The sequence below is a fragment of the Schistocerca americana genome, chromosome 2 (genome assembly GCF_021461395.2).
Source record: "Schistocerca americana isolate TAMUIC-IGC-003095 chromosome 2, iqSchAmer2.1, whole genome shotgun sequence".
NCBI lineage: Eukaryota > Metazoa > Arthropoda > Insecta > Orthoptera > Acrididae > Schistocerca > Schistocerca americana.
This window is the reverse complement of record NC_060120.1, coordinates 921118249-921133381: the sequence shown is the minus strand read 5'-3', so window position 1 is coordinate 921133381 and position 15133 is coordinate 921118249.

Sequence of the window (15133 nt, the reverse complement as noted above, 5' to 3'; positions counted from 1 at the left end):
ATTTAGAAGAGATAGGGGATCCAGTATCAGAATCGGAATTTAAAAGAGCTTTGGAGGACTTACGGTCAAATAAGGCTGAAGGGATAGATAACATTCCATCAGAATTTCTAAAATCATTGGGGGAAGTGGCAACAAAACGACTATTCACGTTGGTGTGTAGAATATATGAGACTGGCGATATACCATCTGACTTTCGGAAAAGCATCATCCAGACAATTCCGAAGACGGCTAGAGCTGACAAGTGCGAGAATTATCGCACAATCAGCTTAACAGCTCATGCATCGAAGCTGCTTACAAGAATAATATACAGAAGAATGGAAAAGAAAATTGAGAATGCGCTAGGTGACGATCAGTTTGGCTTTAGGAAAAGTAAAGGGACGAGAGAGGCAATTCTGGCGTTACGGCTAATAATGGAAGTAAGGCTAAAGAAAACTCAAGACACTTTCATAGGATTTGTCGACCTGGAAAAAGCGTTCGACACTATAAAATGGTGCAAGCTGTTCGAGATTCTGAAAAAAGTAGGGGTAAGCTACAGGGAGAGACGGGTCATATACAATATGTACAACAACCAAGAGGGAATAATAAGAGTGGACGATCAAGGACGAAGTGCTCGTGTTAAGAAGGGTGTAAGACAAGGCTGTAGCCTTTCGCCCCTACTCTTCAATCTGTACATCGAGGAAGCAATGATGGAAATAAAAGAAAGGTTCAGGAGTGGAATTAAAATACAAGGTGGAAGGATATCAATGATACGATTCGCTGATGACATTGCTAACCTGAGTGAAAGTGTGAATGTGGGCTTAATTAAAAATATGAATGCAAATACTTTTTATTTTTTTAGTAGCTGTATGTCCGATTACGAAGTCTCGTAAACGGTTGGCCCTGATTAGTATTAGTACGCAATCTGGCTGCATAGAATAACAACAAAGAATGAGAGAAAACTTCCGTTAACACAATTAATTAATTAAGTCCCCAGCAACTATAAAACCTACGAAACAACAAAACACAAGTGTAGCTGTTCTGTGTGTGGAAGTGTGATTCAACGTACACATCTGGCACGGTTCTTCCTCAAGAAGACCAGATATTTTAAACACCATTTATACTGAAGTAATTAAAAAAAAACCAGAAATACTATAACTGCACATAGAAACCAGAAATACAGTCTAATACAAGAACACGAGCCAGATGCTTTGTTGACTGAACCTGTAACCAATAGGCATTATTGTTTAAGACATTGAAATAATACAAAAAAAGGAATTTTTTTACCTTCATATATATTGACGAAAAGCACACGCTGATCATTACAGCATCCCCAATCCAACAATATCTGGTGTCTAGCCCATCAAAACAATATGACAACATCTGAACAAGCACTCTCCATGGGAACCTCTCAACAACGACTCACCACTGCTACATCTCAATAAGCACTCTCCACCACGACTTCTCGACAAGAACTGCCAGTGGAGGCGGCTGAATAATACTCTTTGGCGCAATCTCTGGCGCTGTGGCTCAGTGTAGCCACCTTTAAAGTGAAGAAGAATTAAATGATCTGCTAAACGGAATGAACAGTCTAATGAGTACACAGTATGTTTTGAGAGTAAATCGGAGAAAGACGAAGGTAATGAGAAGTAGTAGAAATGAGAACAGCGAGAAACTTAACACCAGGATTGATGGTCACGAAGTCAATGAAGTTAAGGAATTCTGCTACCTAGGCAGTAAAATAACCAATGACGGATGGAGCAAGGAGGACATCAAAAGCAGACTTGCTATGGCAAAAAAGGCATTTCTGGCCAAGAGAAGTCTACTAATATCAAATACCGGCCTTAATTTGAGGAAGAAATTTCTGAGGATGTACGTCTGGAGTACAGCATTGTATGGTAGTGAAACATGGACTGTGGGAAAACCGTAACAGAAGAGAATCGAAGCATTTGAGATGTGGTGCTATAGACGAATGTTGAAAATTAGGTGGACTGATAAGGTAAGGAATGAGGAGGTTCTACGCAGAATCGGAGAGGAAAAGAATATGTGGAAAACACTGGTAAGGAGAAGGGACAGGATGATAGGACATCTGCTAAGACATGAGGGAATGACTTCCATGGTACTAGAGGGAGCTGTAGAGGGCAAAAACTGTAGAGGAAGACAGAGATTGGAATATGTCAAGCAAATAATTGAGGACGTGGGTTGCAAGTGCTACTCTGAGATGAAGAGGATAGCACAGGAATGGAATTCGTGGCGGGCTGCATCAAACCAGTCAGTAGACCGATGACAAAAAAAAAAAAAAAAAAAAAAAAAGATGAGATAAAACAAATTATTCAGGTAGTGAAGGGAGACGAAAATTTAATAGTCATGAGTGACTGGAATTCGAGAGTAGGAAAAGGGAGAGAAGGAAACATAGTAGGTGAATAAGGATTGGGGCTAATAAATGAAAGAGGAAGCCACCTTGTAGAATTTTGCACAGAGTATAATTTAATCATAGCTAACACTTGGTTCAAAAATCATGAAAGAAGGTTGTATACATGGAAGAACCCTGGAGATACTAGGAGGTTTCAGATAGATTATATAATGGTAAGACAGAGATTTAGGAACCAGGCTTTAAATTGTAAGACATTTCCAGGGGCAGATGTGGACTCTGACCACGATTTATTGGCTATGAACTGTAGATTAAAACTGAAGAAACTGCAAAAAGGTGGGAATTTAAGTAGATGGAACCTGGATAGACTGAAAGAACCAGAGGTTGTACAGAGTTTCAGGGAGAGCATAAGGGGACAATTGACAGGAATGGGGGAAATAAATACAGTAGAAGAAGAATGGGTAGCTTTGAGGAATGAAATAGTAAAGGCAGCAGAGGATCAAGTAGGTAAAAAGACGAGGGCTAGTAGAAATCCTTGGGTAACAGAAGAGATACTGAATTTAATTGATGAAAGGAGAAAATATAAAAATGCATTAAGTGAAGCAGACAAAAAGGAATACAAACGTCTCAAAAATGAGATCGGCAGGAAGTGCAAAATGGCTAAGCAGGGATGGCTAGAGGACAAATGTAAGGATGTAGAGGCTTGTCTCACCAGGGGTAAGATAGATACTGCCTACAAGAAAATTAATGAGACCTTTGGAGAAAAGAGAACCACTTGTATGAATATCATGAGCTCAGATGGAAACCCAGTTCTAAGCAAAGAAGGGAAAGCAGAAAGGTGGAAGGAGTATATACAGGGTCCATATAGAGGCGATGTTCTTGAGGACAGTATTATGGAAATGGTAGAGGATGTAGATGAAGATGAAATGGGAGATATGATACTGCATGAAGAGTTTGACAGAGCACTGAAAGACCTAAGGCGAAACAAGGCCCCGGGAGTAGACAACATTCCATTAGAACTACTGACAACCTTGAGAGAGCCAGTCCTGACAAAACTCTACCATCTGGTGAGCAAGATGTATGAGACAGGCGAAATTCCCTCAGACTTCAAGAAGAATATAATAATTTCAATCCCAAGGAAAGCAGGTGTTGACAGATGTGGAAATTACCGAACCATCAGTTTAATAAGTCACAGCTGCAAAATACTAACGCGAATTCTTCACAGACGAATGGAAACACTAGTAGAAGCCAACCTCGGGGAAGATCAGTTTGGATTCTGTAGAAATATTGGAACACGTGAGGCAATACTGACCCTACAACTTATCTTAGAAGAAAGATTAAGGAAAGGCAAACCTACGCTTCTAGCATTTGTAGACTTAGAGAAAGCTTCTGACAATGTTGACTGGAATACTCTCTTTCAAATTCTGAAGGTGGCAGGGGTAAAATACAGGGAGCGAAAGGCTATTTACAATTTGTACAGAAACCAGATGGCAGTTATAAGAGTCGAGGGACATGAAAGGGGAGCAGTGGAGCAGTGGTTGGGAAGGGAGTGAGACAGGGTTGTAGCCTCTCCCCAAAGCTATTCAATCTGTATATTGAGCAAGCAGTAAAGTAAACAAAAGAAAAGTTCGGTGTAGGTATTAAAATCCATAGAGAAGAAATAAAAACTTTGAGGTTCGTCTATGACATTGTAATTCTGTCAGAGACAGCATAAAACTTGGAAGAGCAGTTGAACGAAATGGACAGTGTCTTGAAAGGAGGGTATAAGATAAACATCAACAAAAGCAAAACGAAGATAATGGAATGTAGTCCAATTAAGTCAGGTGATGCTGAGGGAATTAGATTAGGAAATGAGACACTTAAAGTAGTAAAGGAGTTTTGCTATTTGGGGAGCAAAATAACTGATGATGGTAGAAGTAGAGAGGATATAAAATGTAGACTGGCATTGTCAAGGAAAGCGTTTCTGAAGAAGAGAAGTTTGTTAACATCGAGTATAGATTTAAGTGTCAGGAAGTCGTTTCTGAATGTATTTGTATGGAGTGTAGCCATGTATGGAAGTGAAACGTGGACGATAAATAGTTTAGACAAGAAGATAATAAAAACTTTCGAAATGTGGTGCTACAGAAGAATGCTGAAGATTAGATGGGTAGATCACATAACTAATGAGGACGTATTGGATAGAATTGGGGAGAAGAGGAGTTTGTGGCACAATTAGACTAGAAGAAGGGATCGGTTGGTAGGACATCTTGTGAGGCATCAAGGGATCACCAATTTAGTAATGGAGGGCAGTGTGGAGGGTAAAAATGGTAGAGGGAGACCAAGAGATGAATACACTAAGCAGATTCAGAAAGATGTAGGCTGCAGTAGGTACTGGGAGATGAAGAAGCTTGCACAGGATAGAGTAGCATGGAGAGCTGCATCAAACCAGTCTCAGGACTGAAGACCACAACAAACAACAAGAATAGACCAATTTGATGCCTAATGATGGAAGAGAAAAGTTGTAGAATATCAAACTGGCTTTTCAAAAAGCATAGGAGAGTAACAGAATATATCGCCACTGAACCGTTAAATAGAAATTGCATGCATCAAAATAGTAGTTTTGGGAACAATAAAATTAACAGAATGAGATTAAGTAAAGGGCAAAAAGTTTATTTACATCAATAGTGGAATATTTTTTATTAATTTTGACCATATGGGTGTCCACATTGTTGAACATAAACTGGATAAATGAAATGTCTTTGCAATTTTTTACTGCATTTTGGATTCTGGGTAGTTCAAAACGTCTGACATGATTATATCATTAATTCTAAAGCTGATAGTACATCTGCAGTGGTGTCCAAAATTAAAGCAACAAACCACTATCCATAACATGTAAGCTTTCATGACCGACGTCTTCATTAATTAAAACTTCCAGGCTGAATTGCCATGGTCCAAATGAAACCTCTATTTTCCCAACCTGTATCTAATTCACAATAAAATCCTACAAACTGTCAACCAGTTGTCTGTACATACTTCTTCTGCACAGAAGATGGCATTCCAGTCAACGGACAACAACGCCAATGATGACGTCAGTAGTAGGGCAACAAGGACGATGATGCCAAATTTAATCCAGATGGCGCTTCCAAGATGGCGGCCATTGATATGGCAACGTCGCAATAACGTCATGGCGGCAAGGTCGAATTTTGGCGGAAAAATAGGTCAATTGGGCTACCTCCACTAACTTAACCCCCTCTCCTCCACCCTCCCCACTCCCCCATTCCCACCCCCAGAAAAAGGCGAGAAGTTCAAATTTTGGCAGGGGAAAAGAGCAATTGGGCTACCTCCACTAATCTAAGAAAATGGCGGGAAAATAGGTCCCTTGGGCTGCCTCCAATAACCTAAGACATCCGGCCGCCGCATCTTCCTAGGAATTGGTGGGAAAAAGACTCAGCCTGTGCTGGACTGCTGGATAGGATGGATGTAAGTCTTTATTTTGCAGGCAGTCTTTATTTAAACAATCTGAGGCAGTACCTCCATCCAGTGCGTTCACCCTAAGGTCTGGAGTCCAACTGACCTAGTACACAGTACTGCCACCAGAGAACACTGTCATCCCATGGTGGTCTGGGGGGGGGGGGGGGAATGGCAGAAAAGGACTCAGCCTGTTCTCAGCTGCTGGAGAGAGAAAGGAGTGTACTTTATTTATTTTGGAACAATTTATTTAGCGATGGATTTCACGTAGTTTATTTATTACACTGATACAAAACACTCGCTCTGACATGCTTGGGGTCACAATACAGAGCCTAAAGACCTGCATAAATTATGTAAATAATGCAGTAAACGGATGAACAGACACGCAAACAACTCGTAAATTACCGAAATAATGCAGTACACAGCATACAGACATGCAGACTACCCGTAAATCACCGAAATAATGGAGCACACTGACGTGCACATTCGAAAACAACTCGTAAATTATCAATATAACGCATATAAAACGCTCTGCAGACACGCTCACTAATTCTGAGCTGTCCAAACAATGTATTACATAGCATACAAACCTTCAAACTACTCGTAAATCACCGAAATCATGCATATATAGCACTCTGCCAACACACTCACAACGTTTAAACAGCCGAAAATATTGTAGTGCACAAACACTCAGTGCACATAAAAAATGCTTTCGAACTATCGTCAACCGCAGCGTATCAGAGGCTCCAATGTGCGTACATGACGATGGTGCTGCGAGCCTCCGCCGCACAGACGAGTGCAGCGGCACGAGCAATTCCTCTCAGGCCGCTATCACCTACAGCCAGCAGGTGAAAGTTTCGTCTGTTTTCGAATACACAGAGTTCTTCGAGTGTTATACTGATGTCACATGTCTATGTAAATAAGAGCCAAGTCACCCTTGAGCCACATGTGCGTATTTACCGTTGCTGGCGCGATACCTCTCTACCTGTGGATACTGCCATCACAGGCCACACCAAAGAAATCTGTTCCAATGCTTTCCAGAATAGCACAGCGTACATTGTTCCTAGCGATCCTAACGGTACATTTGAGCTGCATCTAGCCGCACACACATGTTTACCTGCCCAGTGTGGTTGGCACATCACCGCGAAATGTTAGAATAGCGACTCACCACCGCAGGTGCATCTAAAAGGGTCTCAGTGTTATACTGATGTCACATGGCTATGTAAATGAGAGCCAAGTCGACTTCATGGAAATTGTAAGGTGTCACAGAAATAGTTAACGGTCGCTTTTGTAGGAGCTTTGGTGATGTCTCAGCTTGTCTGCATGGAAATTCTGATCCTAATAGGACCTGTTAACGAAAATAGCTCAGAATAACGCCGAATCCATTCCTCCTGATGGTTCTAATGTGGCACCCCGACCATCACGTACTACCCTTCCTGCTTTCAACAAGCATCTCTGAAACACAAACATCCCCACTGCTATGTAGAGGCTCCTACACCCCAGCACAAAGGAGGTCTTGTGAATGAATGGGGTATTGTGATTGGCTCTTACTGAATTTACCAGCCAAATTTCTGTTGCTGTGTTGTGGAAGCGCTGTCTGCCTTTTTCTTTCTGCAGACGAGAGTTTCAGCAACAAAACCATTTTGTACAGACCACCCTATTGCACTGACAGTTAAACCCTGCAAAAGTGGCCTACATATCGTCAAATATAGAAAGACTCTTGCTCAATTAAACTGCTGTGTCACTGATGACAGAAGCTTGAATATTAGAGTGTGAAACAAATTTCACCGTGTACCATGTCGATGTAGTAAGCATACAATTTGTGTCCTGCGCCATGGCCCCTTTTGCATCATGCATATAGCTATCGACCGCCAGACACTCGTACATATACCACAAAGACTATTATACAAAGCTGGATCGGTTCCTCTCGGCACAAAGTCATCACCGTTTCTGATCCCAAACTGCTTGCTTGTTTTCTACACCTATCTCCAGACTCTGGGCTCACAAGATCACATGTATTTTCACATGGCTTGCCAGAATATTACACCATTTACGCGATATTTCTCGATATCAAGCACATAGCAATATCGCTTGCATACCAGTATCGATCACACAACATAATTCCAAAAATATAAAGTGGAAATTATTTCTATAAAAACCCGAAAGTTTAGCGAGGTGGAGCGTGCCGTAAACCACTGGGTAACTCGAAACTTATACCGTCTGTGAAGACCTTTATGTGAAAACTCGAAAAAAATGGAGGAAGCTGATACTTCCACTCGCGAATACCATTGTCGGTGATGTAGCAGATTCCAAATCATCCCTATAATTTACAAAGGCAGCTAAGGTGTTTCTCATGTCTAGAGAACCAGCAAACATGTCTTCCACCCGTCTTTCATCTGCTACATGCGTACACCACAGTCGATGTTCTCTCAACTAAATAAAGACGTGAAACGTGCAGAAGCAGTCAATCGGACAATTTACATGGGAGGGAATAATGGTCCAGTGCAAACGCACAGCCGTATTGAAACTTCTCAAATTTCCACCCGATGATGAAAGCTGTCCAATACGTACTAAGTATTAGTTCGCTAATCGGCCGTCTAGAGGACGACACGGCTAAGTCTGCTACATTCTTGCATCCCAGCAGCTCCCTCAATTTGGACAGCTCCCACCGTTAGCCAGAAACGTGAATTATTCTCACCACAGGCAATCGGCGCTGCGCGGCATGCACCCCCACTCAGAATCATCCTATGTGACCAGTCACATATATATTTTATCACTGTACTTACAATTAAATGTTGCGATCACAGTATCAATTGGATGACATTCGAGAGTGAGCGAAGTATTGGAAATACATCCTGCTGACCACTGTGACTCTGGAAATAGAAATATCTGTACCATTCTTATGACATGACATAATCTTCCCATTGCTGTCACAGTATTCAAAATCAAATCAATACCTTCCTTACGATAGGACATAGTCACTTCGTCTGCACATGTCGGAACACACACACATACTTTGTAAGCGTGATGCTGAAGGCGAACCTATCACGTATTCCCTACTACTAAGTATAATACTTGGCCAATAACTGATTGCAGGCGATATGAAATAATACTGGCCGAAAATCAGCGATGGTTGGACATTTCTCATAAGTTTTTCTTGCGAGTGTACCACTGTGCTTTAGAAAGAGAGGCATAATTGTTTTACAAGCCACCATATGTTAAAAAAACATGATCGCAATCACCATATTACTATCACAATCGGTCTTGGTTCTACAGGTGCACACAAGTACCATGTTATAGGCTCTACGGGCTTTATAAATCGAGGTGTGGCTTACCTCCGAATGAAATGGTTTTTCCTGACAAATACCGCGACGCTGAATACAGATGGTGATCGCTGGAGTTTATATTATCAGACAAACAGTGTGGTTACGAGTAACAGATGGTGCAATCTCGTGATAAAATCACAGAATTTAGTAAGTGATTCAACTAAGGAACGTGGTATGAAAATGGTATTTGTAACTCCCTCATGCCACTGCTAGATATTTCTCTAGTATTTGTAATGCATTCTGTCTCTATGCAATGTCAGAGGTTCTGTGATATATCCACTGGGTTATAGGCGAAGGTTGATTGAGAAGGATCGCAAACAGTAGATGGTGTGCTGATTGAGGTCGTAAGAAAAGTACACAGGCTTTTCAGATCTCTAGTGTTACACTCTCCGGTAGAAATGATGTCTATGATTTGGAATCCAGTCTTTCCATTCAACCATATACCTGCATTGTATCCGATGGAGAAGCCCTTTAATGATTAAAGCGACTGTGAATTATATTTCTGGCACTCTCATATCTCAAAACGAGTAACTTTTTTCGAACCTGCTTGCTATAGTAAAATGCCTAATGCAACTGCTGCCATTTCTGCAGCTTTGCGCATCGTTCCACTTTAAGTAGGAACTGAGTAGAAGTCTGACAGAGACGTCTCTACCACCTTCTGCAACCTGTGTAGATACAGAGTGACCTGAGTTAGTGCGACAGGACCATGTTTGGACAATTCTGTGGAAATGGGAACATGTTGTCGTAGCTCTGCCAACAGTCTACAATGTGTAAGGTCAGTGCCAAGCGAAGCCTGCTCCCACAACACGAGATAGAATAAAAGACAGTATGGGAACTGGGGGGAAGGACATGGATTTAGCTGCTGCATTGTGGTGTGTCCGCAAACTACATACAAGTACTGCTGTCCGAAACGGATCCAAGTCCCTCAGGGCCCATTCAAGTCTATAACCCCAACATGCTATATTCGTTATTCTGTATCATCCAACAGAGAAAAATTACGAACTATAAAAGCTCCACTAACTTCATCCGATAGGGAACTCAATAAGATTTTTACTACATCTCTTTCCTCCCATATATCGAAAACAAATACCGTCTGCGTGCCAGCATCGAGCGCACCTGACGATCCTATTAAATCTATAGTTATTGATCCACTGCATGGACCAGTGTAAAGTTGTATCGTCTGTACTGTTGGAGCATGACCGAATCCCGCAAACTATACTATAAGTTGAAGATACCCTCCGTGTGACCCTGTGTCGTCGTATGAAACATTGTTTTTTTCTGCTGTAACACGCTTTGTACACTGCCATACATTTTGTTTTTCCTGCAACAACTTTGAGGTCTGTGTCAGGTTCTAAACTGACATTAACAAGTTCTGATCCATTGCTTCTCACAGAAAACTAGATGTTGCACGGTATAAGTCATGTTGTTACTGCTTCTACCACAACACACCACACATACTGGATGATTTTAAATAAAAGACAGTTACAACATAAAGAAACTGGGAGTATTTGGCAGCGTTGTGGTGAGTTTCCAAACCGCTGTCTGAAGACGACTGATGACCTCTACATTTAAATTCATCTGTCACAGTGACAGAATAGCTGATGGCTCTGCATTCCATTTCGACTGCTTCCTCATATTGCAGTCACGTACACGATAACTGTTTTGGTGCTAGCCATCCCCAGAATGTGCTGTCACACCACCAAAACTCTTTCTCCAACCCAAACAAGCGATGTCAGTCAATCATTATGTGGTAACCAACAGTGTATCAATGGATGGATGGGATGGAGAAGACACCGTCGATATACTGTAATAATAAGCATCACAGTTGAGAGTGAGAATAATTTTAGGGCAATTTTACAGTAATTTCAACATCGACCAATGATGCTACAGCATGTTTCCCAATTTCAGTATCATAGCTAAACCGCTCCTTCTCTACTTTGCGAGTATCATTTCGAATGTAAATAGATAACAATGCCGTACATCCATTCATTGTTAGTGTTATGTGTGGTGGACCTGTCTCTGAACATCGATCTGGATATATAGTGCGTGGCAGATACACACTCAAACGCTAACTCAGATGTGGTATATTGCGGATCTGCATCCCAACATCCCTCCGTACATTGTACATGGTAGATCCACCTTCAAACTCTATCCCGGACATGGCACGTTGTGGATCCGTATCCCAACATTACTCCAGATATAAAGCTCAGCGGATCCATACTCGAACGCTAACTCGGGTCTACTGTGGGCCCTGGTACCCATCTGCGACACATGCACATACACAGACATACAGAAAACAGAGCAGATGCTTTGCAATGTGAAATATGTTGGGCGGTGACTGGAGACAGTAGAGTACAGTGCTATACTATGCCCCCCTATCAGTGCATTTGTGCCAGATGTTGGCAGCTGTACTACATTTACAAGCAATTTTAGAACATGAAACAAGACGTTATGTCGTGATCGCATGGGTAGAACTGACATAAAAATCGATAGAACTACGGAAAATACGTATAAATTGAGGGAATATACGCCAAAATGCGGAGAAATTGAGGAAGTACTTGCATGTCTTCTGGTTGGTGCAGAACAGTTTGTACATGGGAACAAGCATGCATCAGAAAGAAGAATCCTAGAAAACGTCGACATGAAAGTGAAGAGAACCAGGGAAACATTCACTTTTTTCTGTCAAGGCAGCATTCTACTGTATGTCTATTGAGGTAACAGTGATACACGGAGTTGACTACAGTATTTGTGGCTTTTTAGGTAGACAGAGAACCATTTGCCTCTAAACTTACTTGCATCTGCGTTAAAGGAAGACATAGAGTGGATGGAGTGGTCGGTTGAGATGGAGTTGTAACGAGGTACGATTTAATGGTTGGCTGATGATGCCTTCTAGAGAGAGAGAGAGAGAGGGAGAAATTGCTGCAGGTCATTTGACCATTTTTTCCTGATGCTCTGTCAGGATGCATCAGTTGTGTGTCATGGACTGCTTTCGATTCGTATACAGCCACGTGTTCTGTGTGGGTCTTAGAGCAGTGTCTACTTGCGATCATTAACAGTAAACCTCTGGGTCATCAGAGGACTTCCATCTCATGTGTGATGAAGCATGATACATTCCTCTAAACAAACGAAGATTTATGCGATGTACTCCATACCACTGTCGCATCTTGGGTGTAAAATCGATACTTTAGTTTCATAATTAAGTTAGCAATAGGTGTTTGTGAGACACTGCAATCTCCGTGCATACATCTGCTTGACAGATGTGTTGTTTACAGAGTTAGAGGCGGCATGACTTGTAATTTCACATGTCGGGCGCTGCTGCTACGCGTTTATCTGTTTCCTCATACGAGGTATTCTCCGTTACTAACGATCATTTTATATAGGACTGATGGGAAGATAGTATAATTTCTGAACCGTGATAGAATGTGAACAGTTGAAGCTATACATCTCTGGAAAGCTATATTGTACATGTATCACACAGAGCCACTGTTTTAAGAAAGTAGTTTTTCGTTTTACAATTTGTTATCATAGTTTATAGCAGAGAAACCTGCAAGAAGGATGTATGTCATGCGCTGGAAATATATTTCCTAGATTGGGATACTAATAGCGCTGCATTCCGCATGACTGATAGGTTGGAAACTCAAGTGATCTAACATTAGAGCCTGTTTTAAGTGTAGAAGCATGCAGCCTTAGGAGTGCTTGTGTTTATGTTTTCTCTTACCAATAATGCGATCCCAGACACTATAACAATACTTTAAAATTGATAGCGTGGTTGATTTGAGTAAAAATGCTTCGAACTCCATCAATCTGGAGCTTCAACATGCACAAAAATCACCCATTCCTTGTTCTTCTTAACTGTCTGCTATTACATCACAACACTTTCAAATCTGTTACTATACATCGATAACGCGTTCCGTTACGGTCGCTAGGGAGAAAGCAGTCGGTGTTATTCCGGCTATTTTCGTTAACAGGTCCTGTTAGGACCAGAATTTCCATGCAGACAAGCTGAGACATTACCAAAGCACCTACAAAAGCGACCGTTAACTATTTCTGTGACACCTCACAATTTCCGTGAACTCGACTTGGCTCTCATTTACCTAGCCATGTGACATCGGTATAGTACTGAGACCCTTTTAGATGCACCTGCGGTGGTGAGTCGCTATTCTAACATTTCGCGGTGATGCGTCAGCCACACTGGGCAAGTAAACATGTGTGTGCGGCTATACACAGCTCGAATGTCCCGTTAGGATCTCTAGGAACAGGATACTTTTGTTTACTATTCTCTGTGCAGTTCTCCTGCCGACACACGCTTCTGCAGTACGCTCTTGTGGCTTCAGAATGTCAAGAATAGGATTCGCGCTTTCAGACCGCTAATGTTTAGAGTGTATATAAATGATCCACTAGAAAGAGTCCCAAGCTCTGTTCGCAGATGATTCGGTTGTCTATAACAAAATAGCAACGCCAGAAGACAGTATTGATTTGGAGAATGACATACAGAGGATTGATGAATGGTGCAGTCGACCCTGAACGTGAATAAATGGAACATATTGCGCACACGCAGGAAAAGAAATATATTATTGTACAGCTACACTACTGATTTGAAACTGCAGCAAACTATATCTACCGTAAAATATCTAGAAGTAATTATCCAGTGCGACTTTATGTGCAATGACCACATAGAACAATTAGTGGGGAAAGCAGATGCCAGACTCGTGTCATAGGAAGAATCTTAAGTATAATGTAACTCATCCACCAAGAAGCGGCTTATAAGGTTCTTGCTCGACTGATCCTTGAGTATTGTTCATCAGTCTAGGATCCCTACCATGTAGGACTGACGGAAGAGATAAAGATCGAACGAAGAACAGCGCGTTTCGTCACGGCACCGTTTAGCCACTGCGAGAGCTAACAAAGATGCTCAACAAACTCCATTGGCAGACATTACAAAAGAGGCGTTGTGCATCACGGAGAGATTTACAACTGAAATTTCGAGAGAGCCCTTCCCGGGAAGAGTCGGTAAACATATTACTTCCTCCCACACACGTCTCGTGAAAAGACCACGACGAGAACTTTTGAGAAATTAGAGCCAAAAGAGGCCAGCGGCCTTGCCATCAGTTCCCTCCGGGTCATCGTAGCTAAGCCCTGAAACCAATATTACGAGCAAACTGAAGGTGTAGCTATGGGCAGCCCACTGTCCCCTGTGGTTGCCAACATGTTTACGGAGAGTTTTGAGGAGAGGGCATTGGAGACAGCCACATTTAAACCCACATGCTTCTTTAGGTATGTGGATGACACCTTCGTGATCTGGCCACATGGGATGGACAGGCTCAATGAGTTTCTTGAACATCTTAACTCATGCCACCCTAATATCGAGTTCACCATGGAACTGGAGAAGAATGGCCAGCTGCCATTTCTGGATGTGCTAGTCCAGAGGAAAGCAGATGGATCAATTGGCCACAGTGTGTACCGAAAACCAACACACAATGATTTATATCTGCAGGCCAGCAGCTGTCACCATCCTGCACAGAAGAATGGGGTTCTGAAGACTTTGGTCCACAGAGCACGGGCCCTGTCAGACCAAGAGAATCTACCTATAGAGATAGAACGTCTCAAAACAGTTTTCTCCAAGAATCGATACACGGACAGACAAATTGAGAGGGCACTCCAACCAGCCACTATACCACAGGTTCCTGAAGAAGACCAACATGAAGCAAAGAAGATGGTATATCTGCCCTATGCTGGCTCTATTTCTGCCAGAATCAGTAGGATCCTCCGTAAACACAATATCAAGTGTGTTTTCTGTCCATCCAACAAGATCGGGGGACTGCTGGGGAGTGTCAAAGACGACCTGGGGTTACGAAAACCAGGGATTTACAATATACCTTGTCAATGCGGCAGGTCCTACATTGGCCAGACGACAAGAACTGTGGAGATCAGGTGCAAAGAACATCAGAGGCACACTATATTAAGACAGGTGACTAAGTCAGCCATTGTTGAACACTGTCTAGAACTAGATCAT